General features: G+C 39.7%; 2 non-coding genes and 1 pseudogene across 2 annotated transcripts; all 3 read left to right on the plus strand.

The window, feature by feature from the left end:
- The first annotated feature begins 229 nt into the window (after positions 1-229).
- On the plus strand, positions 230-337 carry LOC148545674 (small nucleolar RNA R71). Its single transcript, XR_015901158.1, has one exon. It is a non-coding gene; the product is annotated as a small nucleolar RNA R71 (small nucleolar RNA).
- Positions 338-6,145: 5,808 nt separating this feature from the next.
- Positions 6,146-6,253, plus strand: LOC148545675 (small nucleolar RNA R71). Its single transcript, XR_015900814.1, has one exon. It is a non-coding gene; the product is annotated as a small nucleolar RNA R71 (small nucleolar RNA).
- Positions 6,254-15,112: 8,859 nt separating this feature from the next.
- Positions 15,113-15,657, plus strand: LOC148545676 (uncharacterized; annotated as a pseudogene).
- The last annotated feature ends 11,987 nt before the right edge of the window (positions 15,658-27,644 follow it).

Below are 27,644 nucleotides of genomic sequence, written 5' to 3' on the forward strand. Positions count from 1 at the left end.
CATTCAGAGTATCAATTTCAAGAACTCCTTTCTTCTGATTTGTCCCATTATTCACAGGATTCCTTTCAGAAGTGTACATGAATTGGTTATTTGCAACCATTTCAATGAGTTCCTGAGCTTCTGCAGGTGTCTTCTTCAGATGAAGAGATCCTCCAGCAGAGCTGTCCAATGACATCTTGGACAGTTCAGATAGACCATCATAGAAGATACCTATGATGCTCCATTCTGAAAGCATGTCAGAAGGACACCTTCTGATCAATTGCTTGTATCTTTCCCAAGCTTCATAGAGGGATTCACCTTCCTTCTGTCTGAAGGTTTGGACTTCCACTCTAAGCTTACTCAATTTTTGAGGTGGAAAGAACTTTGCCAAGAAGGCATTGACTAGCTTTTCCCAAGAGTTCAGGCATTCTTTAGGTTGTGAGTCCAACCATGTCCTAGCTCTGTCTCTTACAACAAAAGGAAAGAGCATAAGTCTGTAGACCTCAGGGTCAACCCCATTGGTCTTGACAGTGTCACAGATTTGCAAGAATTCAGCTAAGAACTGATGAGGATCTTCCAATGAAAGTCCATGAAACTTACAATTCTATTGCATTAGAGAAACTAATTGAGGCTTAAGCTCAAAATTGTTTGCTCCAATGGCAGGGATTGAGATGCTTCTCCCATAGAAGTCGGGAGTAGGTGTAGTAAAGTCACCAAGCGCCTTCCTTGCATTGTTGGCATTGTTGTTTTCGGCTGCCATTGCTTCTTCTTCTTTGAAAAGCTCTATTAGGCCCTCTACAGAGATTTGTACTTTTGCTTCTCTTAGCTTTCTCTTCAAGGTCTTTTTAGGTTCAGGATCAGCTTCAACAAGAATGCCTTTGTCTTTGCTCCTGCTCATATGAAAGAGAAGAGAACAAGAAAGTATGGAATCCTCTATGTCACAGTATAGAGATTCCTTGAGGTGTTAGAGGAAAAGAAGAATAGAAGGAGGAGATAGATAGAAGATAATTCGAACTTATCAAGAGGGATAGAGTTCGAATTGCACCTTGAGGAGGAGTGTTAGTCCCTTAAATAGAAGGATGTTAGAAGAGGGGAAGAATTTTCGAAAATTAAATTAAAAATTTTGAGATAATTAAAAAGAAATTTGAAGATTTGATTGAGATTTTCGAAAATTAAGATTGGGAAAGAAATTAAGTGATTTTGAAATTAGAAATTAAAAAGATATGATTGAAAATTAATTTTGAAAAAGATGTGATTGAAAGGATATGATTGAGAAGATATGATTGAAAATCAAATTAAAAAAAAGAAAAGTTATAAAATTAAAGTTGATTACTTGACTAACAAGAAATTAGAAGATATGATTCTAGAATTAAAACTTTTGATCCTTTCTTAATAGGCAAGTAACAACTTGAAAATTTTAAATTAAATCACTAATTGTAGCAAGGATTTTCGAAAATAGTAATAAAATAAAAAATGGAAAGAAATTGATTTTGAAAGGATATGATTGAAAAGATATGATTTGAAAAGATTTGATTTTGAAAAATCATAAAAATTTGAAAAAAATTTGAATTAAAAACAAAATCTTCCCTCTAGCGTCCTTCTGGCGTTAAACGCCCAGAATGGCATCCATTTTGGCATTTAACGCCCAAAATCCTACCTTTTTGGGCGTTTAACGCCCAGCCAGGTTGCCTGGCTGGCGTTTAAATGCCAATTTTCCTTCTTCACTAGGCATTTTGAACGCCCAGCTTTTTCTGTGTAGTTCCTCTGCTGCATGTTCTGAATCTTCAATTCTCTATATTATTGACTTGAAAAGACATAATTTTGACAAATTTTTGGATTTTTAATGATGAGGAACAATCAAAATGCAATTAAACATGGAAAACAAGATCAAATACATAATGCATGCAAGACACCAAACTTAAAAGTTTGTATACTAAGGACTATAACAATTTGAAAAATGCATGTGAGAAACAACTAAACACACAAAACAAGAGAATTTAAAGATCAGAGCAAGGAAATCATCAAGAACATCTTGAAGATCAATGACGAACATAATGCATGTAATTTTTGAAAATTAGAAGAATAAAGACATGCAATTGACACCAAACTTAAAATTAGACACTAGACTCAAACTAGAAACATAGAATATTTTTTATTTTTATGGTTTTATAAAATTTTTTGTGATTTTTCGAAAATTGGGAGGAAAAGAAAATAAAGGGATTCAAAATTTTTAATAAGAATTCCAGGAATCATTGCAATGCTAGTCTAAGACTCCGGTCCAGGAATTAGACATGGCTTACTAGCCAGCCAAGCTTTCAAAGAAAGCTCCGATCCAAAACACTAGACATGGCCAATGGCCAGCCAAGCTTTAGCAGATCATTGCTCACAACAGCAAAATTGATAGAAATCAACAAGCTCTTGTCGTTGAAACCTCGGTCCAAAAGATTAGACATGGCTTCACAGCCAGCCAGACTTCAACAAATCATCATGAAACTCTAGAATTCATTCTTAAAAACTCTAAAGAACAAAATAGAAAATTTTTTTGTATTTTTGAAAAAAAAAATTTCGAAAATAAAAAGTAAAAAAGCTTAAACATAAAATAAAATTACCTAATCTAAGCAACAAGATGAACCGTCAGTTGTCCAAACTCGTACAATCCCCGGCAACGGTGCCAAAAACTTGGTGCACGAAATTGTGATCATCAACAATGGCGCCAAAGACTTGGTGCTCTCAAACGTGAATCACACTTTGTCACAATTCCGCACAACTAACCAGCAAGTGCACTGGGTCGTCCAAGTAATACCTTACGTGAGTAAGGGTCGATCCCACGGAGATTGTCGGCTTGAAGCAAGCTATGGTCATCTTGTAAATCTCAGTCAGGAGGATTCAAATGGGTATGGAGAATGGGTAATTAAAATATGAATAAAACATAAAATAAGATAAGAAAGAGATACTTATGTAATTCCTTGGTAGGAATTTCAGATAAGCGTATGAAGATGCTTTGTTCCTCTTGAACCTCTGCTTTCCTATTGCCTTCTTCCAATCATTCATACTCCTTTCCATGGCAAGCTTTATGTTGGGCATCACCGTTTTCAATGGCTACTTCCCGTCCTCTCAGTGAAAATGTTCTACGTACGCTGTCACCGCACGGCTAATCATCTGTCGGTTCTCGATCATGTTGGAATAGGATCCATTGATCCTTTTGCATCTGTCACACGCCCAACACGCGCGAGTTTGAAGCTCGTCATAGTCATCCCTTCCCAGATCCTACTCAGAATACCACAGACAAGGTTTAGACGTTCCGGATCTTAGGAATGGCCACCAATAATTCTAGCCTATACCACGAAGGTTCTAATCTTAGATTAGAAACCCAAGAGATACACATTCAAGCTTGTTTACATGTAGAATGGAAGTGGTTGTCAGACACATCTTCATAGGTGAGAATGGTAACGAGTGTCACATAATCATCACATTCATCATGTTCTTGGGTGCGAATGAATATCTTGGAGAAGAAATAGATTTGAGTTGAATAGAAAAACAATAGTACTTGTATTAAGTCATGAAGAACAGCAGAGCTCCACACCTTAATCTATGGTGTGTAAAAACTCCACCATTGAAAATACAAAAGTAATGAAGGTTCATTGGCTTTGGCCCTAGAGGGGGAACCAGAATGACCAAGACGAAAATACAATAGCAAAAGGTCCTATTTATAGAAAACTAGTAGCCTAGGGTTACAGAAATAGGTAATTAATGCAGAAATCTTCTTCCGGTCCCACTTGGTGTGTGCTTGGGCTGAGCATTGAAGCTTCCATGTGTAGAGACTTTTCTTGGAGTTAAACGCCAGCTTTTGTGCCAGTTCTGGCATTAAACGCCAAAATTCTTGAGCTGACTTGGAACACCTGTTTGGGCCATCAAATCTCGGGCAAAGTATTAACAATTATATATTGCTGGAAAGCCCAGGATGTCTACTTTACAACGCAGTTAAGAGCACGCCAATTGGGCTTCTGTAGCTCCAGAAAATCCACTTCGAGTGCAGGGAGGTCAGAATCCAACAACATCTGCAGTCCTTTTTCAGCCTCTGAATTAGATTTTTGCTCAGGTCCCTCAATTTCAGCCAGAAAATACCTGAAATCACATAAAAACACACAAACTCATAGTAAAGTCCAGAAGAGTGATTTTTATTTAAAAACTAATAAAAACATAATAAAAACTAACTAAAATATACTAAAAACATACTAAAAACAATGCCAAAAAGTGTATAAATTATCCGCTCATCACTCCTCCTCCAGGGTGTGTTATTTTTAATGCTGTTTTTCATTACGTTTTTGAATTTTTCAGTAGTTTTTGTGACTCCACATGATCATCAACCTAATAAAATACGAAATAAAATAAAATAGATAAAAATAACATTGGGTTGCCTCATAACAAGCGCTTCTTTAATGTCAATAGCTTGACAGTGAGCTCTCATGGAGCCTCACAGGTGTTCAGAGCATTGTTGGGACCTCCCAACACCGAACTTAGAGTTTGAATGTGAGGGTTCAACACGAAACTTAGAGTTTGGTTATGGCCTCCCAACACCAAACTTAGAGTTTGACTGTGGGGGCTTTGGTTGACTCTGCAGTGAGAGAAGCTTTTCATGCTTCCTCTCCATGGTTACAGAAGGAGAACCTTGAGTTTTAAATACAAGGTAGTCCTTATTCAGTTGAAGGACCAACTCTCGTCTGTCCACATCAATCACAGCTTTTGCTGTGGCTAGGAAGGGTCTTCCAAGGATGATGGATTCATCCTCATCCTTCCCAATGTCTAGGATTATGAAATCAGTAGGGATGTAAAGGCCTTCAACCTTTACTAGCACGTCCTCTACTAGTCCATAAGCCTATTTGCTTGAGTTGTCTGCCATCTCTAATGAGATTCTGGCAGCTTGCACCTCAAAGATCCCAAGTTTCTCCATTACAAAGAGTGCCATTATGTTTATTCTTGACCCCAGGTCACACAGAGCCTTCTCAAACGTCATGGTGCCTATGTTATAGGGAATTAGGAATTTACCAAGATCCTGTTTCTTTTGAGGTAATTTATGTCTATCCAATGCATTCAGTTTATTGGTGAGCAAGGGAGGTTCATCTTCCCAAGTCTCATTACCAAATAATTTGGCATTCAGCTTCATGATTGCACCAAGGTATTTAGCAACTTGCTCTTCAGTAATGTCTTCATCCTCTTCAGAGGATGAATACTCATCAGAGCTCATGAAGGGTAAAAGGAGGTTCAATGGAATCTCTATGGTCTCTAGATGAGCCCCAGATTCCTTTGGTTCCTCAAAGGGAAACTCCTTATTGGTCACTGAGCGTCCGAGGAGGTCTTTCTCACTAGGATTCACGCCCTCCTTCTCCTCTTTGAGTTCGGCCACACCAAGCAAGGTAATGGCCTTGCACTTTCTTTTTGGATTCTCTTCTGTATTGCTTGGGAGAGTACTAAGAGGAGTTTCAGTGACTCTTTTACTCAGCTGGCCCACTTGTGCCTCCAAATTTCTAATGGAGGACTTTATTTCATTCATGAAACTTAGAGTGGCCTTAGATAGATCAGAGACTATATTTGCTAAGCTAGATAGATTCTGCTCAGAATTCTCTGTCTGTTGCTGAGTGGATGATGGAAAAGGCTTGCTATTGCTAAACCTGTTTCTTCCACCATTATTAAAGCCTTGTTGAGGCTTTTGTTGATCCTTCCATGAGAAATTTGGATGATTTTTCCATGAGCGATTATAGGTGTTTCCATAGGGTTCCCCCATGTAATTCACCTCTGCTATTGCAGGGTTCTCAGGATCATAAGCTTCTTCTTCAGAAGATGCCTCTTGAGTACTGTTGGATGCAGCTTGCAATCCATTCAGACTTTGAGAAATCATATTGACTTGCTGAGTCAATATTTTATTCTGAGCCAATATGGCATTCAGAGTATCAATTTCAAGAACTCCCTTCCTCTGAGGCATCCCATTACTCACAGGATTCCTTTCAGAAGTGTACATGAACTGGTTATTTGCAACCATGTCAATGAGTTTCTGAGCTTCTACTGGCGTTTTCTTTAAGTGAATGGATCCACCTGCAGAATGGTCCAATGAAATCTTAGATAATTTAGACAGACCATCATAGAATATATCCAGGATGGTCCATTCTGAAAGCATGTCAGAAGGACACTTTTTGGTCAGTTCCTTGTATCTCTCCTAGGCTTCATAGAGGGATTTACCTTCTTTCTGTTTGAAGGTTTGAACATCCACTCTAAGCTTGCTAAGCTTTTGAGGAGGAAAGAACTTGGCTAAGAAAGCCGTGACCAGCTTATCCCAAGAGTTCAGGCTATCTTTAGGTTGAGAGTCTAACCATATTCTAGCTCTGTCTCTTACAGCAAACGGGAAAAGCATAAGCCTGTAGACCTCGGGATCAACCCCATTGGTCTTAACAGTATCACAGATCTACAAGAATTCAGTAAAGAACTGAAAAGGATCTTCTGATGGAAGTTCATGAAACTTGCAGTTCTGGTTCATCAGAGAAACTAATTGAGGCTTTAGCTCAAAATTGTTTGCTCCAATGGCAGGGATTGAGATGCTTCTTCCATGTAAATTGGATTTTGGTGCAGTAAAGTCACCAAGCATCTTCCTTGCATCTCCACCATTATTATTATTTTCGGCCATCTCTACTTCTTTTTCGAAAATTTCAGTAAAGTCCTCTTCAGAGTGTTGTGTTTTGACTTCTCTTAGCTTCCTCTTCAGAGTCCTTTCAAGTTCGGGATCAGCTTCAACAAGAATATTCTTGTCCTTGCTCCTGCTCATATGAAAAAAGAAGGAAACAGAAAATAATAGGGATCCTCTTTGCCACAGTAGAGAGGTTCCTTTATGTGAGTAGAAGAGAAAAAAAAGAATTCAAACATAGAAAGAGGGAGAGGGTTCGAATTTTTAAGAAGAGAAGTGTTAGTAGATAAATAAAATAATTAGAAAGAGATGAGGGGGAGAGAATTCGAAAATAAAATAAAATAAAATAAAAATATTTTTTTGTTTTTAATTTAAAATTAAAGTTAAAATTCGAAAATTAAGAAAGGAAAATAAAATTAAATCAAATTAAAATTTAAAACAAATAGTTAATTAAAAGTAATTTTGAAAAAGAGGTTAGTAATTTTCGAAAATTGGAGAGAGAAAGGTAGTTAGGTGGTTTTGAAAAAGATATGATTGAAACAGAAAACTTTTAAAATCAAACAAAAAGTCAAGTAGTTAATTGAAAAAGATTTGAAAATCAATTTTGAAAAGATAAGAAGTTAGAAAAAGGTTTTGAAATTAAAATTGAAAAAGATATGATTGAAAGATATTTTGAAAAAGATTTGAAAAGAAAATTTAAAAAGATTTGATTTTGAAAATTAAAGTTGATTACTTGACTAACAAGAAACAAAAAGATATGATTTTAAAATTTTAAAGATTGAACCTTTCTTAATAGGCAAGTAACAACTTGAAGATTTTTGAATCAAAATATTAAATGCTAGCATTATTTTCGAAAATTATGAAATAAAATAAGAAAAAGATTTTGAAAATCAAATATATAAAGTTTTCGAAAATATGAAGAAAAAATGAGAAAGATTTTATTTTTGAAAAGGATTTGAAAAAGATAGAACTTTTTAAATTGAAAATTTGACTTGATTAACAAGAAACAACTAAATTTTAAAATTTTATGACTAATTCAATTCAAATTTTCGAAATTTTATGAGAGAAAAAGGGAAAGATATTTTTTTTATTTTTGAATTTTTAATGAAGAAAGAGAAAAACAACAAAAAGACTCAAAACATGAAAATTATGAATCAAAACAACTAATGCATGCAAGAACACTTTGAATGTCAAGATGAACACCAAGAACACTTTGAAGATCAAGATGAACATCAAGACTTATTTTTGAAAATTTTTTAAGAAAAGAAAAACATGCAAGACACCAAACATAGAAATTTTCAAAGTTTAGACATTAACAAATTGAAAATGCATATGAAAAACAAGAAAAGACACAAAACAAGAAAAATTAAAGATCAAACATAGAAAATCGTCAAGAACAACTTGAAGATCATGAAGAACATCATGCATGAGTTTTCGAAAATTTTAAGAAAAATTAAAAATATGCAATTGACACCAAACTTAAAATTTGACACTAGACTCAAACAAGAAACACAAAATATTTTTGGTTTTATGATTTTGTTAAAATTTTTTTTGGATTTTTCAAAAATTATTTGGAAAAAGAAAATAAGAAACTCAAAATTTTTAATAAAGATTCCAGGAATCATGCAATGTTAGTCTAAAGCTTCAGTCTAAAGAGATTAGACAGGGCAGAACAAGCTTCAACAAGACATTACATACAACAGCCAAATTGATAGGAATCAACTGACTCCTGTGATGATAAAAGCATCATCTGAAACTCTAGAATTCATTCTTAAAAATTCTGAAGAACATAGAATAATTTTTTTTTTGAATTTTTTTTTCGAAAATAAAAAGAACAAAAACAAAAGGCTTAAAATTAAAATAAAATTACCTAATCTGAGCAACAAGATGAACCGTCAGTTGTCCAAACTCGAACAATCCCCGGCAACGGCGCCAAAAACTTGGTGCACGAAATTGTGATCATCAACAATGGCGCCAAAGACTTGGTGCTCTCAAACGTGAATCACACTTTGTCACAACTTCGCACAACTAACCAGCAAGTGCACTGGGTTGTCCAAGTAATAAACCTTACGTGAGTAAGGGTCGATCCCACGGAGATTGTCAGCTTCAAGCAAGCTATGGTCACTTTGTAAATCTCAGTCAGGCGGATTCAAATAGTTATAGAGAATTGATAATTAAAACATAATTAAAAGATAAACTATGATAGAGATACTTATGTAATTCATTAGTGAGAATTTCAGATAAGCGTATAGAGAGGCTTTCGTTCCTCCTGAACCTCTGCTTTCCTACTGTCTTCATCCAATCAATACTACTCATTTCCATGGCAAGCTGTATGTTGAGCATCACCGTTGTCAATGGCTACATCCCGTCCTCTCTGTGAAAATGGTCCAATGCGCTGTCACTGCATGGCTAATCATCTGTCGGTTCTCGATCATACTAGAATAGGATTTACTATCCTTTTGCGTCTGTCACTACGCCCAGCACTCGCGAGTTTGAAGCTCGTCACAACCATCCCTTCCCAGATCCTACTCGGAATACCACAGACAAGGTTTAGACTTTTCGGATCTCAGGAATGGCCGCCCATGGGTTCTAACTTATACCACGAAGACTCTAATATCTCGGACTCGGTCCCCTGTATTAGATATCTGAGAGATACTCATTCTATCTCATCTTCATGTAGAACAGAAGTGGTTGTCAGGCACGTGTTCATAAGTGAGAATGGTGATAAGCGTCACATAATCATCACATTCATCATGTTCTTAGGTGCGAATGAATATCTTAGAATAGGAATAAGCTTGAATTGAATAGAAAAACAATAGTACTTTGCTTTAATACTCGAGGAACAGCAGAGCTCCACACCTTAATCTATGGTGTGTAGAAACTCTACCGTTGAAAATACATAAGAATAAGGTCTAGGCATGGCCGAGAGGCCAGCCTCCATGATCTCAGAACTAAAACGTCCAATGATCTCTGAATACAATAGTAAAAAGTCCTATTTATGCTAAACTAGTTACTAGGGTTACAGAGATAAGTAAATGATGTAGAAATCCACTTCCGGAGCCCACTTGGTGTGTGCTTGGGCTGAGCATTGAAGCTTTCACATGAAGAGGTCTTTCTTGGAGTTAAACGCCAGTTTATAACTTGTTTCTGGCGTTTAACTCCACTTTGCAACCTGTTTCTGGCGTTTGACTCCAGAATAGGGCATATTTCTGGCGTTGAACACCAGTTTGCGTCATCTAAACTCGGGCAAAGTATGGACTATTATATATTTCTAGAAAGCCCTGGATGTCTACTTTCCAACGCAATTACGAGTGTGCCATTTGGAGTTTTGTATCTCCAGAAAATCCACTTTGAGTGCAGGGAGGTCAGAATCCAACAACATCTGCAGTTCTTCTTCAACCTCTGAATCTGATTTTTGCTCAAGTCCCTCAATTTCAGCCAGAAAATACCTGAAATCACAGAAAAACCCACAAACTCATAGTAAAGTCTAGAAATGTGAATTTTATTTAAAAACTAATAAAAATATACTAAAAACTAACTAAATCATACTAAAAACTATGTAAAAACAATGCCAAAAAGCATATAAATTATCCGCTCATCAGTGGCTTCTACTAGCCTACCCTCTATAGAGATTCTCGAGAGTTTGTACGTAACTGTGATAGTTGCTAGAGGGCTGGTAATCTGCCTCATGGTTACGCCATGCCTCAACAGGGAATCTTGGAGATTGAGTTGTTTGATGTATGGGGTATTGACTTCATGGGGCCTTTCCCACCATCATACTCAAACACATATATTCTGGTGGCAGTAGACTATGTATCTAAATGGGTAGAGGCAATTGCAACACCCACTAATGATACTAAGACAGTGCTGAATTTCCTCCAGAAATATATCTTCAGCAGGTTTGGTGTCCCTAGAGTACTAATCAGTGATGGGGACACTCACTTCTGCAATAAACAGCTCTACTCTGCTATGGTCCGATATGGAATTAGCCATAAGGTGGCAACTCCATATCATCTACAGACAAATGGGCAAGCTGAAGTCTCTAATAGAGAACTAAAAAGAATCCTGGAACGGACTGTAAGTACTCATAGAAAGGATTGGGCAAGAAGCTTGGATGACGCTCTGTGGGCATACAGAATAGCATTCAAGACTCCTATAGGGACCTCTCCATACCAGCTTGTGTATGGTAAGGCCTGTCATCTGCCCGTGGAACTAGAGCATAAGGCCTACTGGGCAACATATATGATTACAAGTGTGTCACCACATGGCTATGTGGAGCTTGAAGACATTGATTCTAATAAGAAGTTCATTGTTAATGGACAGATAGTCAAGCATTATCTTGAAGGCAATCTTGAGCAAGAATGCTCAAAGCTGAGACTAGATTAAAAGCTCAGCAAGGTCCAGCTAAAGACAATAAAGAAGCACTTATTGGGAGGCAACCCAATTTTTACTTATCTATGTTAATTTTCTGTTTTCCTTTATTTATGTTTTCTTTAGGATGATGATCATGTGGAGTCACAGAAATCAAAGCAAAGTCAAAAACAGCATTAAAAATAGCTCACCCTGGAGGAAGGGCTTACTGGCGTTTAAACGCCAGTAAGAAGCATCAGACTGGCGTTTAACGCCAGAAAGAAACATCAAGCTGGTGTTAAACGCCAGAAACAAGCACCAAGTTGGAATTCAACGCCAAGAAAGGGGGAAAAGCTGGCGTTTAACGCCAGAAAGAAGCAGCAGTCTGGCGTTAAATGCCAGGATTGCACTCTAAGGGCATTTTGCACGCCTCAATGGAGCAGGAATGCTAAGTCCTTGACCCCTCAAGATCTGTGGACCCCACAGGAATCCCACCTTTTCTTCTCTCCTCCTCTTCACACCTTTCCATAACACTCTCTTCTCCATACTCTCTTTACCACTCACATCCATCCATCATAAACCCCTCATACACACTATCACCCTCCCTTGGCCGAACCCACCACACATTTTAAGTTTGGTGTGGAAAAAGCCCCGCTTTTTAATTTTCCATAACCATATGGCACCTTCCATGAGATTAGAGAAGATCAAAGAGCTATGAGGGAGGAGCAACAAAGGCAAGGAAGAGACACAGAGGAGCTCAAGAGCACCATTGGTTCTTCAAGAGGAAGAAGACGCCACCCTCACTAAGGTGGATCCGTTCCTTAATCTCCTTGTCTATTTGTTTTTCTGTTTTTTCGATTTATATGCTTTAGGTTTTATCTATGTCTGTGCCTTTATTACATGATCATTAGTGTTTAGTGTCTATGTCTTAAAGATATGAATGTCCTATGAATCCATCACCTTTCTTAAATGAAAAATGTTTTCTGAAAAAGAAAAAGAAGTACATGAATTTCAAATTTTAAAATAGTTTAATTATTTTGATGTGGTGGCAATACTTTTTGTTTTCTGAATGAATGCTCGAACAGTGCATATGTCTTTTGATATTGTTGTTTATGAATGTTAAATATGTTGGCTCTTGAAAGAATGATGAAAAGGAGAAATGTTGTTGATAATCTGAAAAATCATAAAATTGATTCTTGAAGCAAGAAAAAGCAGTGAATACAAAAGCTTGCAAAAAAAAAGAGAAGAAAAATGATGAAAAAAAAAAGAGAAAGAAAAAGAAAAAGCAAGCAGAAAAAGCCAAAAGCTCTTTAAACCAAAAGGCAAGAGCAAAAAGCCAATAGCCCTTAAAACCAAAAGGCAAGGGTAAAAAAAAGGATCCAAGGCTTTGAGCATCAGTGGATAGGAGGGCCTAAAGGAATAAAATCCTGGCCTAAGCGGCTAAACCAAGCTGTCCTTAACCATGTGCTTGTGGCGTGAAGGTGTCAAGTGAAAAATTGAGACTGAGCGGTTAAAGTCAAGGTCCAAAGCAAAAAGAGTGTGCTTAAAAGCTCTGGACACCTCTAACTGGGGACTTTAGCAAAGCTGAGTCACAATCTGAAAAGGTTCACCCAGTTATGTGTCTGTGGCATTCATGTATCCGGTGGTAATACTGGAAAACAAAATGCTTAGGGTCACGGCCAAGACTCATAAAGTAACTGTGTTCAACAATCAACATACTGAACTAGGAGAATCAATAACACTATCTGAATTCTGAGTTCATTTAGATGCCAATCATTTTGAACTTCAAAGGATAAAGTGAGATGCCAAAACTGTTCTGAAGTAAAAATGTAATAGCCCCGCTCATCTAATTAAGACTGATCTTCATAGATGTTTTTGGAATTCATTGTATATTTTCTTCTTTTTATCCTACTTTGTTTTTAGTTGCTTGGGGACAAGCAACAATTTAAGTTTGGTGTTGTGATGAGCGGATAATTTATACGCTTTTTGGCATTGTTTTTACATAGTTTTTAGTATGATTTGATTAGTTTTTAGTATATTTTTATTAGTTTTTAAATAAAAATCAAATTTCTGGACTTTACTATAAGTTTGTGTATTTTTCTGTGATTTCAGGTATTTTCTGGCTGAAATTGAGGGACCTGATCAAAAATCTAATTGCATTGGAAAGTAGACATCCAGGGCTTTCTAGCAATATATAATAGTCCATACTTTGCCCGATTTCAGATGATGCAAACTGGCGTTCAACGCCAGTTCTCTGCCCTATTCTGGCGTTAAATGCCAGAAACAGGTTACCAGTTGGAGTTAAACGCCCAAAACAGGTTACAACTTGGCGTTTAACTCCAGAAACAGCCTAGGTACGTGTAAAGCTCAAGTCTCAGCCCCAGCACACACCAAGTGGGCCCCAGAAGTGGATTTCTGCACTGTCCATCATAGTTTACTCATTTTCTGTAAACCTAGGTTACTAGTTTAGTATTTAAACAACTTTTAGAGATTTATTTTGTACCTCATGACTTTTTCACGTTTTACATTGTATCTCTACGGCATGAGTCTCTAAACTCCATGGTTGGGGGTGAGGAGCTCTGCTGTGTCTTGATGAATTAATGCAATTACTTCTATTTTCTATTCAATCACGCTTGTTTCTATTCTAAGATACTCGCTTGTACTTAACTGTGATGAATATGATGATCCGTGACACTCATCATCATTCTTAACCTATGAACGTGTGCTTGACAACCACTTCCGTTCTACCTTAGATTAAGTGTGTATCTCTTAGCCTCCTGGTTCATGATCAGAGTCTTCGTGGTATAGGCTTGGATTATTGGCGGCCATTCCTGAGATCCGGAAAGTCTAAACCTTGTCTGTGGTATTTCGAGTAGGATCTGGGATGGAATGACTGTGATGAGCTTCAAACTCACAAGTGCTGGGACCATCATCGCCTACCCTCTCTCTCTTCTTCTTTCTTCTCTTCCTTCTCTATTTCCCCATTTCTTCTTCTATGTGCGCGTTACCCCTGTCTCTACGCCACTCTCTGTCTGCGTCTTCTGTTACCGGCGAGCAGCCACCAGCGGCGGTGAAGTTCTGTGCCACCGCGACATCACCACCACCCCTCCACCTACCCCGTTTCTCTTCTTATCATCAACACAGGTTCATTCCCCTGCATCCATGTTTCTTTTCCTTCATTTATTTTTATTGCTTTTTAATTCTATTTTGACTGATCTTGTTAGGTTTAGTTTGTTAAAATGTGTGTTTCTGGATTGAATTTGTTTGTGGCTAAATTATTCTAGGTTGAATGCTGATTCGATTGAACTGGAATTCACTGTTTTGAATTCTGCAAACCACATGCTTGATGAATTACCTGAATGAATATTTTTTATTTAATTCTTATGTCTAATAAGCATAGGCTTTAAATTTTGTTTTCATTAGGCATTGTAACTCATCTTGTGCAGTTTTCTGTAATCTTGGATGATGATTGATATTGAACTTTGATTATGCACATAGAGATTAAGGTGGTTTGAACACCAAAATGATTTTGAATCTCAATTCAAATTATCCATTTGGTGTTATGTGTTAAGTGCATATCACATTGTCTGAGTGAATTGAATAACTTACTTATTCATGTGTTTTTTATTATAAATGATCATATACGCAATCACTTGTTCCTTCAAATTTTTGAGCAATTGAAGTTGATTTTAATCAAATCTATTATTTTTTTTAACAAGGCTAATGTTTATATGATCACCTCCACTTTTGACATGAATAAGTTTTCACTTTTATGTTGAACTGGTCATTGCCTTTATGCAGGTTTTTATGAAATCTCAAACTTTCACTGCCTAATTGCAAAAACCATATTCTAATCAATTCACTTTCATTGTTTCAACCTAAGTGGTTTCTGCTTTAAGTGCATTTATTCTTTGTTTAATACTTAGGTTTCTTGATTGTGGATAACCTTGTTTTCTTTTGAACACATTACACTTTTTCAACCAGTTTTCCTCAATTGAGTAATAATTACTATATTGGCTCTAAATATTGCCTTTTGCTTATTCCCTCTTCTTCTTTTGTGTTAAACATCTCTTTCTCCTGAATTGTATTCCATTTTCATTCCTTTTTAGAATGCGTCGTAAGGGCAAAGAGAAATCTTCTTCCAAGGCTCCTGCCCCTATCCATCCAAGCAACCAGCCGGACACTTTCATCAATGAAGAGGCCCGAGAGCAATATAAAAAAGTGGAAAGGAAGGCCTTCCATTATGAAAGGAAACTGAATTTACCAGACAAATATGCTGAGGTTATCCAGAACCGCCTGGATATTATAAGTGGAAATTTATAGAATCTGACCCGGTGGAAATCAACGAACACCAAGTTAAGGAATTCCATTGAAATCTAACCTGGCTGGATGCCGATTCAGTTTTCCTCAGAGAAGTGCAGTTGGACACATCTGATCATGCTTTGGAGGCACTACTACAGCTTCCGCACATTCCACCGAGCGAGGACGCTTTTGTCAAGATAGCAGTAGATCTTATTCAAGGAAAAATCAAGCCAAACGCCATTCCGAAATGAATTGGCCGACCTGAGGCTCATTGGGAATACAGTCGAGGGGAGAATACGGTTCCATAGAGCATTGCATGCACTGATCTCCATCTTGAGATGAGGATCTGGTAGCAGAACATTACCGATTACATTTTGCCGAGCACGCATGCTACACATATTCGGGTCCGTGTGGCAGTACTACTTTGGGCCATTCTGGAGAGGAAAAGGATCTCTACTCTTCCTTTTATCAGAGACTCAATGGTAAAGGTGTGCACGAATCAGAAGTATAACATCGTCTTCCCATTGATGATTACCAGACTGGCCACCTTATTTGGGATGGAGAGGCGACCGACAGATCGGACGTCTGTTTATGTCAGCAACCATCTGTATCTGCCATACGGAGGGTATGATGGACCACCGCACAAGAAGAGGAAGACTATAGAGCCAGCATCATCATCAGCGCCTTCAGCACCTTCCGCACCTACACCTAGACCTCGAACCTCTTTTGAGTTAGCCCAGGACATTCTTCAGGCCATCCACCGTAGTGAGCGCCAAAATGAGTGCCAATTTCAGTTGTTAGTGGTGAAACTTGATGGTAGAGACCCTGGACCACCTCCTGTGCACACACCAAAGCCCGAGCCAGAGGCTGAGAGTGAGGAGGCAGCAGTGGAGGAGCTAGCAGTTGAGGAGGTAGCTGAGCAAGCAGTAGAGGTAGTAGCTGAGGAGGCAGCTGACTAGGCTATTCAGGAGCTGGCAGTTGAGACCACCCGAGAGCCGACCCAGGATATCATCATCCACCAGCCACTACAGCACCCACCAAATTTGAATTATATTGGTTGTTGATACTCAAATTTTATGAAATTTTAAAATAAAATCTTTATATAAAATATTTTATAAATAGAAATATGGAATAACTAGTTTTTTATTTTTGAAAGCAATTTGAAAACAATAAGAACCTTGGTCACAAGAATCGTTAGTAGTTGAGAATTATAAGTGGACCTAGTAATACTAAGATGGAAAATGGGCGTACTAAATTATAAAGGCAAAAACAATGACAAACTTTACCCATATCAAATAATCAAATAATAAATAAAAATAAACATCATAACCACAATTGTAGTCACTCAATAAAGATTAAATAAGAAACAAAGGGAATCTTAATTCTCTCAATTTGCATAACAATGGTTATAAAATTCGCCTATCCTCCATCCTTAATATGAATTTGGATACGTGCTTAACATTTCATATCTATGTCCTTGATATCCCGCTCCTAACCATCTTATAGTGTACTGGTCTTTTTAGCTCAATCAAGTAGCGTATTGCTTTGAACAGCGTTGTTTCTGAAGATGGTGAGGAAAAAGGGGTGAGAAATAAAAGTTTTTTAGTAGTTTATCTATATGGTGTTATCGTATTCATCTCCAACCACTCCGAGTTTTAAAATAAAAATAATAATAATGCAATGTTGTTCAATTACTATTTTCAAAAGTCTTTGTTAGTCAGAGTGGTGTGACTTTTAGATGCTTCTTATTTACTTATATTATGACACATGTCACTCATAATGAATTGACTATAACCTTAAAACATATAAAGTATAGACTCATGAATCTTGACTTTGTTTTCTCGTAGGTCATAAAGCAAGGCAAAATAAATAAGAAGAGAATAGTAACATTGGCGTAGATAAATCAAACAGAAAGGATCTTTGAATAAAATAACAATAATAACTGTTCATACATCAGACTGAGCTATAAGGCCGAGTTGGATAAAGACAAAGGGACCGACCTCATAAAAGGTTGGCCAATCCCCGACCCCTTCGCAAAGAGCTTGGACAAACGTCTCAGAGGCCCAAGAAGGCTCAAAGTGAAGGAACCACTGCCTACCAGAGGGCGGTTGGGCAAAAGATAAAGATCTCGTTCCCAAAAGATAAGATAAGATTCTTATCCCAAAAGAAGATCATAAAAACACTACTATAAACACACTGGAGCACCCATGTATAACTCATACTCCAATTCTACTAAAAACCTGCCTAAAGCCCGTACTGACTTAAGCATTGGAGTCTCTTGCAGGTACCACCCCCCTCCGGTGACGAGGACTAGTTGCACCTCCTATTCCAACAAATCGGATGAGGCAACCTCGATTAGTCCAGAAGATCTCATTCGAGATCGATCTCCCTGTTTCAGGTAACCCTCGGAACATTGGCGCCGTTGCTGAGGAACCTGGAAGTCATCCCATTACCATGGCAAGAAATTCTACCAACGACCTCAACTCGGGATTTGAAGAAGGAACACTGCTTAAGAACACGATTGTTGCACCAAACTCCCTAAAGGACACACATCAATCCAAGGGAGATAAGCAAACTCAGACCACAAAAATTTTGGATGCCATTCGTGAACAGCAGGATCGCCTCAAACAACTCAAACAAGAAGATGAACTTCAGCGCGAAGCCGAACGAGATCTTCAGAGGGAAACAAGACGATGTCGAGAACAGGAAGGCAAATTCTTGAAGCTCGAAGCCGATCTTAAAACAAAAACCACCCGGTCCAACCGTGAAGATAGCCCCCACAAGGACCAAGACCCGTTCACGAAAGAAATTATGAAGGCTAAAGTCCCAAAGGACTTCAAAGCCTCTGACATGACCCCATACGATGGCACGTCCGGCCCAAGTCATCACCTCAGCAACTTCAAAAGCCGGATGTACCTCACGGATGCCTCAGACGCAACCCGTTGCAAAGCCTTCCCGACCACCCTGACCAAGATGGCGATAAAGTGGTTTGATAGCCTGCCACCAAGATCGATCACAAGCTTCGGTGACCTCACCAAGAAGTTCTTAGCCAGGTTCTCCATCCAGAAAGACAAAACCAAGCATGCTCAAAGCCTACTAGGGATTAAGCAAGGAGATCGGGAAAGCCTCCACAGTTATATAAAGAGATTTAATAAAGCATGCCTAGATTTACAGAATCTCCCTACAAAAGTAGCAATTATGGGACTCATCAACGGTCTACGGAAAGGACCCTTTAGCCACTTCATATCTAAAAAACACCCCACATCTCTGAACGAAGTACAAGAACGGGCGGAAAAGTACATCAATATGGAGGAGAACTCCCGATTAGGAGAAGATTCAAAGACCGGACTCTCCTACCCACCACGGGACAAAGATAAAGAGTTCAGGAAAAAACAAGACCAACCCACTGAGAAACCCAGAAAGTACCATAACTACACCCCTCTTCGAGTGTCCCTTGTGGATGTCTATCGCGAGATATGTAACACTGAGAAGATCCCACCCCCTCGCCTGATTAAACACAAGAGAGGAGGAAGTCGGACAGAGTATTGCGAATACCACCAAATCTACAGGCATCCTACCAACGAGTGCTACGACCTGAAGAACATCATAGAGAAATTAGAACGAGAAGGGAGACTAGATCGGTTCTTAGCCAATAGAGTAGACGAACCAAAAAAGAGAAGAAGGGATGAAGAGGGAGAACGAGCTGAACGTCCCCCTCACACCCCTGAGAGACATATTCACAAGATAAATGTAGGATTCGCAGGAGGAGGAATCTCTAAGTCATCCCGCAAAAGACACCTTACGGAGGTATACCATGTCAGAGGAAGGGATAGGTCGGTTGACCTCCCCACTATTACCTTCACTCAAGAAGATGCCGCAGGCATCATCCCAGGGCATGATGACCCTGTGGTCGTTACCATCATACTCGCCAACGCCAATCTCCACCGAACACTGGTAGACCAAGGAAGCTCTACGGATATCCTGTTCAAATCCGCCTTCGACAAACTCGGCCTACAAGAAAAAGAGCTTAGAGCATATCCTAATAGCCTATTCGGGCTCGGAGACACACCAATCCAGCCACTTGGGTACATCCCATTACACACAACCTTCGGAAAAGGGACCCGGTCTGAAATGCTAAGTATAGACTACATCATAGTCAACGTGAGCTCTGCATACAATGCCCTCATAGGTCGGACAACGCTAAACCAGCTAGCCGTAGTGGTCTCCACTTCACATCTGTGTATGAAGTTTCCAACCCCAGAAGGGATCGCCATCGTAAGGGGAGACTAAAAACTCGTGCGACGCTGTTATAACGAAAGCCTGAACTTTAAGGGTAACCCCGAAGGAAAAGAAGCCAACACTATTGAACTCGGGGGAATGCGAGCTCGCGAAGAACTTCGGTCCCAACCGGAAGGCGAGACCGAAGAAGATCAGATCGGAGATACCCAAGACAAAACAACATAGGGGCAAACCTAAAAGGATACTTAAAGGAGCTGCTGACAAAGTTCTTAAGGGTGAATTCTAACCTATTCGCTTGGAAGGCCGCCGACATGCCCGGTATTGATCCCGGACTAATGTGTTATAAATTGGCAGTATACCCTGGATCTCGGCCAGTACAATAGAAACGTAGAAAGCTTGGCCCAGAGAGATCGCAAACTGTGGAGGAACAGTATAGGCCTTATTAGAAGCAGGGTTCATAAGGGAGGTCAAATACCCAATATGGCTGGCTAATGTTGTACTTGTCAAAATGTCAAATGGGAAGTGGTGGATGTGCACTGATTACAACGACTTAAACAAAGCTTGCCCAAAAGATCCCTATCCATTCCCGAATATAGACACCCTAATCGACGCATCATTGGGATACAAGTACCTTTCTTTCATGGACGCCTACTCAGGGTACAACCAAATACCGATGTATCAACCCGACCAAGAGAAAACCTCGTTCATAACCCCAAATGCAAACTACTGCTACGTAGTTATGCCATTTGGACTCAAGATCGCACGGGCTACATACTAGAGGTTGATGAACAAAATTTTTGCCAACCACATCGGAAAACTAATGGAGGTCTATGTCGACGACATGTTGATAAAGACACAAAAGGAAGAAGTGTTATTACTCGACCTTGCCGAAGTGTTTGACACTCTAAGAATGCACGGGATGCGGCTAAATCCCGCAAAGTGCACTTTCGCGATAGAGGCTGGCAAATTCTTGGGCTTCATGCTCACCCAGAGAGGAATTGAAGCAAACCCAAATAAATGTCAGGCCATACTCAGCATGAAAAGGCTGACCTGTGTCAAGGAGGTACAACAGCTCAACGGAAGACTGGCAGCTCCATCTATATTCCTAGCTGGATCGACTTTAAGATCTCTTCCTTTATACGCAACATTAAGGAAAGGAAATAGGTTTGAATGGACCCTAGAATGTGAACAAGCTTTCCAAGACTTCAAGACATTTTTGAGACAACCACCTATCCTAACTCGACCCCGGTAAGGAGAAGAATTAATCATTTACCTCGACATGGTAAACCGGGTGATAGCCTCAGCCCTGGTCAGGGAGGATGAAAATGGACAATAGCCCATCTACTTTATCAGTAAGGCTTTTCAAGCGGCTAAACTAAACTACCAAAAGATAGAAAAATTTGCCTACGCCCTCATACTTACCTCCTGACGGCTCCAACCATACTTTCAAGCCCACACCATCAGAATATGAACCAACCAACCCATAAAAGGTATCCTACAAAAAACCGACTTAGCTGGAAGAATCCTCCAATAGGCAGTGGAGTTGTCCGAATTTGACCTTAAGTACGAAGCTCGAACAGCTATCAAGTTGCAATACCTGGCTGACTTCGTCGCAGAGTACACTGACACACCAGGAACTCCTACTAACTGGAACCTCTATGTTGACGGCTCATCAAACAAAGCTGGAAGCGGGCGGGTGTCATCCTGGAAAGTGACCAGGGAACCCAACTCGAACTCTCTTTAAGGTTCGAGTTCCCCGCTTCAAACAACCAAGCCGAGTATGAGGCCTTACTAGCTGGTTTGAATCTGGCTAGGGAAATAGGAGCGCAAAGGCTTACCATATTCAGCGACTCACAGGTAATCACCTCACAAATAGAAGGGACCTATCAGGCCAAGGATCCCACCATGAAGAAGTACCTAGACAAAACCAAAGAACAACTCGGAAAATTCATAGAATACGAGATCCGACATATTCCTCAGAAATAAAATACCCGAGCTGATGCACTCTCTAAACTAGCCAGCACCAAACCATGGGGCAATAATAGAAGCCTCATCCAAGAAACACTGCAAAATCCCTCAACCTCAGAAGAAGAGAAGGTCTTAACCATATCGGACCAAGACCAAGGATGGATGAATCCCACAATCAACTACCTCAACATTGTACTACACCTTGATAGATAACATCCTATACAAAAGAGGGATCTCAACATCCTTCCTCAAGTGCATCCCAACTTCTGCCATGAAAGAGGTCCTGGAGGAAGTCCACAGTGGCATGTGCGGTAACCACCTTCGTGCACGAGCTCTTTCTAAGAAGGTACTCTGAGCTGGTTTCTACTGGCTGACCTTACAAAAAGAAGCAACAAAGTTCGTCAAGGCATGCTCCCCATGCCAGAAGCACGCCAACTTCCATATAGCTCCTCTTGAAAAACTCATCTGCGTTACCTCACCCTAGCTGTTCGCAAAATGGGGGCTCAACCTCCTTGGACCATTCCCCCAGGGGTCAGGACAAGTCAAATTCCTCATTGTAGGAATATACTTTTTCACAAAATGGATTGAGGCAGAACCATTAGCCACTGCCACCGCCCAAAGAAGTCGGAAGTTCCTGTATAGAAACATTGTCACAAGATTTGAAATCCCATGCTCCATCACCACTGACAATGGCACTCAGTTCACAGACACGGGCTTCAGGAACTTGGTAGTCGACCTGAAAATCAAGCACCAATTCACCTCGGTGGAACACCCACAAGCCAATGGACTGGCAGAGGCCGCTAACAAAGTTATATTGGCTGGGTTAAAATGGAGGCTACAGAATGCAAAGGGAGCTTAGGCTAAAGAGCTCCTGCAAGTCCTATGGGCATATCGGATAACACCACACTCTACAACTGGGGAATCACCCTTTTGACTTGCTTACGGAATGGAGGCAATGATTCCTGTTGAGATAGAATAAGGATCCCCTAGAGTGATCCTCTACAATGACAACACCAACTCCCAAGCACAAAGAGAAGAGCTCGACCTACTTCCAGAAGTCCGAGAAAGAGTTCGGATTAGAGAGAAAGCACTAAAGCATCGAATGGCTTTAAAGTATAATCGGAAGGTAATCCAGCAAAGCTTCGCCACCAACAACCTCATCCTAATCCGAAATGATATCGGAGCAGGTTGATCTGAAGAATGGAAGCTAGTAGCTAACTAGAAAAGGCCATACCGAGTTACAGAGGTACTAGGAAAGGGTTACTATAGGGTGGCTGACCTCCAAGGGCGAGAGCTACCGAGGTCATGGCATGCCTGTAACCTAAGAAGGTACTATAGTTAGAAAAAAGATCTCAGGCCAAAGGCGCACTCTTTTTCCTAAAAAGGTTTTTTAATGAGGTGCCAGGCCAAGATCTGAAAGTTGCCCGAACTAGAAGGGTAAGAACTCGCATGTACACACTTTTATTTATATTTTTATCTTATCACTTGAATAAAATCTTTTAGATTCCCTAAAAAATTTCCTATCAAGATGCATTAATTTACGCTCAAAATCGTGAAATTCATCATCCGACCAGAAGAGGTCGGCAAGGTGAAGCAACAAAGCTCAAGTTAATGTAAAAAGTTATAAAAAGTAACCCATATAAAGCGACCTGACGAGGTCAGACAAGAAATGAGATTACTAAAAATAACTTGAAAAGGACCGATAGAGAAGTCGGACCAAGAGAAAGGATTACTAAAAAAGGGAACGAGCATCATACAAAGGCCCAAAGGGGTTGAAAAACCTAAGGCCAAAGTAAAAAGGGTATAAGTCATAAAAAGAGGCGTTACCTAGAAAAACGAACCCACGACCCCAAAACTGGGCTAAAAGGTCGTCACAAAAAACTAAAAAGGTTCTATGTAAAGAACACTAAAAAGTTATTGGACATCGACTAAAAGCCCGGGCAGCAAGCCGCAAGGATGACAGCGCCAAAGCAAAAAGTTGTCAATGCAACTAAAATAAGGTGTGATCCAAAAGGTAGGGAAAGAAATTCACAGTATTCCAAAAAGAGGTCAGGACCAAAAAGTACCAAACATCTAAAAACCCACGAGGAACATAAGGGCTGAAAAAGCAAACAGCACTTCTTCACAAGTTAAGCCAAGCCATCACTCAAACAAAGCAAAGATTAAAACATTAAAGACTCCAAAGGCTGCCTAGACGGTAGCCCAGGAGTTTAAAGTGTTTGTTTATAAAATAAAAGTTGCTGTGAAGCAACTAGCAGATTGTCAGAAATAAAAGTCATCCACAAAGACTTACAAGTTTTAAGAGGTCCACAAACCGGACCATACCAAATATATAATCAAAACAAAGATATAAAAATCATAGGGGATCCAAGTTTGCCCCAGTAACTACATCTTGGGGAGGAGGTGGGATAGTTGAGATTGGAGTGGCACTAACAAATCCATCCGGCCCATTTAGAATCTCCAGGTCAGGTTTGGGCCCAGGAGGGATCACCTCGGCAGAATCAGTGGTAGTAGAGGAAGCCTTAGTTGGCGGCACAAGAGGAGGACCTTCATCTTCATCATCTGGGGAAGGCACAATCTTGCCATCCTCCACCACGTTGTCCATACTGAATAAAGAGAGGTTGACATCGGGAACAAAAACTCAGACCTGGACCTTTAGATTTTCATACATATCGGTCATACTGCTTACCATATGGCCTTGAAGCTCGGCATAATCATCCTGAGCAGATTGAAATCTATCCCTAGTTTCAAACAGCTCGCCATAGGTCTGTGTATAGCTCTCCTTGTATTTTTTAGCCGTCTCCTCAGCCAGGTTAGCAGCTGCCTCTGCCACAGTAGCCCGAGCCTTCTCCTTCTCTACATCAATCTCTAACTTAGCAACCTTGGCATCCAGCTCGTCCTTCAGACTCTTCACCCTGTTATATTCAGCCTTGGCATCCTTCATAAAGGCCTTGGTAGCATGCACTGGGGACTCCCGAACAACCCGAGATAAGGCCGTACTAAGATTAGCCATCCAAATACTTTTTGCTGGATATAAAGTCAAGATGGTGGAGGATTGACATGTCATCCAGAGGAACTTTACCGTGAGGAGCAATCAACTCTGTGGCAAAGGCCACACCATCAAACTCTTTGCCATTCAAATCATAAGTCCCAACAATCTTTTGCTTCTTGGGAGGGGGACCAACAGAAGTGGGGGAGGAGCCAGTGCCAGAGGTCGTCTGAGGCGGGTCAGAGGAAGCCGTCTGAACTCACGGGGTCGGGATAATATTCCTCGGACCCTGAGACTCAGTTGCCAATTTCTTCGGAGGCAACTGTTCCGAAGAACCCTCCCCATAAGTCTTCTTTGACAAGTTCTGGGCAGCCACTGCCTTCTTGGCTTTGTGAAACATTTTCATTGAATCTGAAGAAGACACCATCTCTGAAAAAAAGCCAGGAAAAACAGTTACACAATAAAAAAGGATAAGATCGCAAATAGTAAAAAGAAAAACCTTTTTTATGAAAATGAAAGAGGTCGGATACTACCTAGTTCGGAACGGAAGAGGGAAGGATCTCCTAGAAATCTCTTTGTGTCCAGATGAGGAGGCTCCCCCCAATGCTGTGCTAAAACACCCAAAAAGGCTTGCTCTACCTCATCTAAACTCTCCCAAGAATACTTGAGGACTATAGGGTCTTTTTGCCACCATAAAGGAAAGGTTTGCTCATCATTCTCATCCAGAAAGAAAGGGTGAGCACCCTCAACAGCTCGGACTTTAAAATAGAAGTTCTTAAAGTCACAAAAAGAGTCATCAAATATTGAAAATACTTTCTTCCCTTGGGTAGCTGATGAGCGGATAATTTATACGCTTTTTGGCATTATTTTTACATAGTTTTTAGTATGTTTTAGTTAGTTTTTAGTATATTTTTATTAGTTTTTATTTAAAAATGACATTTCTGGACTTTACTATGAGTTTGTGTATTTTTTCGTGATTTCAGGTATTTTCTGGCTGAAATTGAGGGACCTGAGCAAAATCTGATTCAGAGGCTGAAGAAGGACTACAGATGCTGTTGGATTCTGACCTTTCTGCACTCAAAGTGGAGTTTCTGGAGCTAAAGAACTCCAAATGGCACGCTCTCAACTGAGTTGGAAAGTAGACATCCAGGGCTTTCCAGAAATATATAATAATGCATACTTTGCTCGAGTTTAGATGATGCAAACTGGCGTTTAACGCCAGCTTTTTGCCCTATTCTGGTGTTAAACGCTAGAAACAAGTTGTAAAGCAGAGTTAAATGCCAGAAAGAAGTTACAAACTGGCGTTCAACTCCAAGGAAGACCTCTATACATGAAAGCTTCAACGCTCAGCCCAAGCACACACCAAGTGGGCTCGAAAGTGGATTTCTGCATCATTTACTCATTTCTGCATCATTTACTTTTTACTATTGTATTTACATCTCTTGTTAGTCTTTGGCTAATTTTATGTTCTGAGATCACGTTTAAGGGGCTGGCCATTCAGCCATGCCTAGACCTTGTTCTTATGTATTTTCAACGGTAGAGTTTTGATGCCAAGGCATCATAGGCTAGTTTCACTAGCATTTTTCTGTTAGTTTTAGTTGTTTTATGCATTTTCTTGAGCTTAAAGTAACCAAAAATGGTTAAATGAAGAACAAAGTAATGAACCATCCAAACAATATGATTTTGATGCAAATTCCATGAGTTTTAGTTATATTACTTAAATGCTATGAATGGAAGATTTCTCATGAAATTTTGCAAGACTTTGATGCAATTGTTTGGATGATTTCAGGGAAGAAGAGGCTAAGCAAGGAAGCAACAAAATCAATAAAGGAAGCTGGAATATCACATGTGGAGTTTAAGTTCCAGTTTAAGCCTAAACTGGAGCTTAAACGCCAAAATCATGAAGGATAAAGAATGCTGGGATTGAAGTTTAACCTCCAGTTTGACCTCAAACTGGAGGTTAAACGCCAGAATGAAAAGCCTCACTAAAGAAGCATTCCACGTTTAACCTCCAGTTTGACTTCAAACTGGAGGTTAAACGCCAGAATGAGTATGCCACCCAGGGAGGAGTTCCACGTTTAACCTCCAGTTTGACCTCAAACTGGAGGTTAAACGCCAGAACCAGGAAGAGTACCAGGGAGCCATTCCACGTTTAAGCTCCAGTTTGACTCAAACTGGAGCTTAAACGTGTTCGATAGCTTTTCTACTCCAGGGTTGCTCTCTCCATTTCCACGTTTAACCTCCAGTTTGACCTCAAACTGGAGGTTAAACGTGTTCGACACCTCCAGGGCTACCATTCTAAGCTTCCACGTTTAACCTCCAGTTTGACCTCAAACTGGAGGTTAAACGTGTTCGACCTCCAGTATGCCTCCACCCTTTTCCACGTTTAACCTCCAGTTTGACCTCAAACTGGAGGTTAAACGTGTTCGACCTCCAGGGCTGCCCTTCCTATCTCCACGTTTAAGCTTCAGTTTAACCTTAAACTGAAGCTTAAACGTGTTCGACTACATGACTCTCCAGGGCTACCTTCTTCCATTTCCACGTTTAAGCTTCAGTTTAACCTTAAACTGAAGCTTAAACGTGCTTCTACAAAAGGCCTCACTGGAAGTGTCTGGCGTTTAAGCTGCAGTTTAAGCTTAAACTACAACTTAAACGCCACTCTTGGAAAAGGTTTCTGGGCCAAAAATATTGTGATTTAAGTTAGTCTTTGAGCACAAATATTAACTTAAACTTACTTTGGTATGAAACCCAATTGAATATCATGGTTTATGGGATTGGGCCTGAAGGATTGATGAGTTTGAAATCTCAATTTATTGAGTCATGTGTCATTATTTGATTATCACTAAGTTGGCTCAATAAATGTTACAGGATTTGGATCAACAACCTCATCAAGATTATGGATCATAAACCCAAGGCAAAAGGAAAGCAAGGAGAGGCCTCAAAGCCCAAGAAGCACAACTGAAGCTCAATATAGAAAGTGTATAAATAGGATAGAAGTTAAGTTAGAGGGACTTTTACTTTTCACTTTTAGCTAGTTTTCCTTTTCTTTGTAATTGAATTCAGAGCTATGATTCACTAAACCCCCTTTCATTGGGTTAGGGAGCTCTATTGTAATTCAATGAATCAATAATAGTTTATCTTCTT

This window comes from Arachis ipaensis, chromosome B9 (assembly GCF_059453495.1).
Source record: "Arachis ipaensis isolate K30076 ecotype BB chromosome B9, ASM5945349v1, whole genome shotgun sequence".
Lineage (NCBI taxonomy): Eukaryota > Viridiplantae > Streptophyta > Magnoliopsida > Fabales > Fabaceae > Arachis > Arachis ipaensis.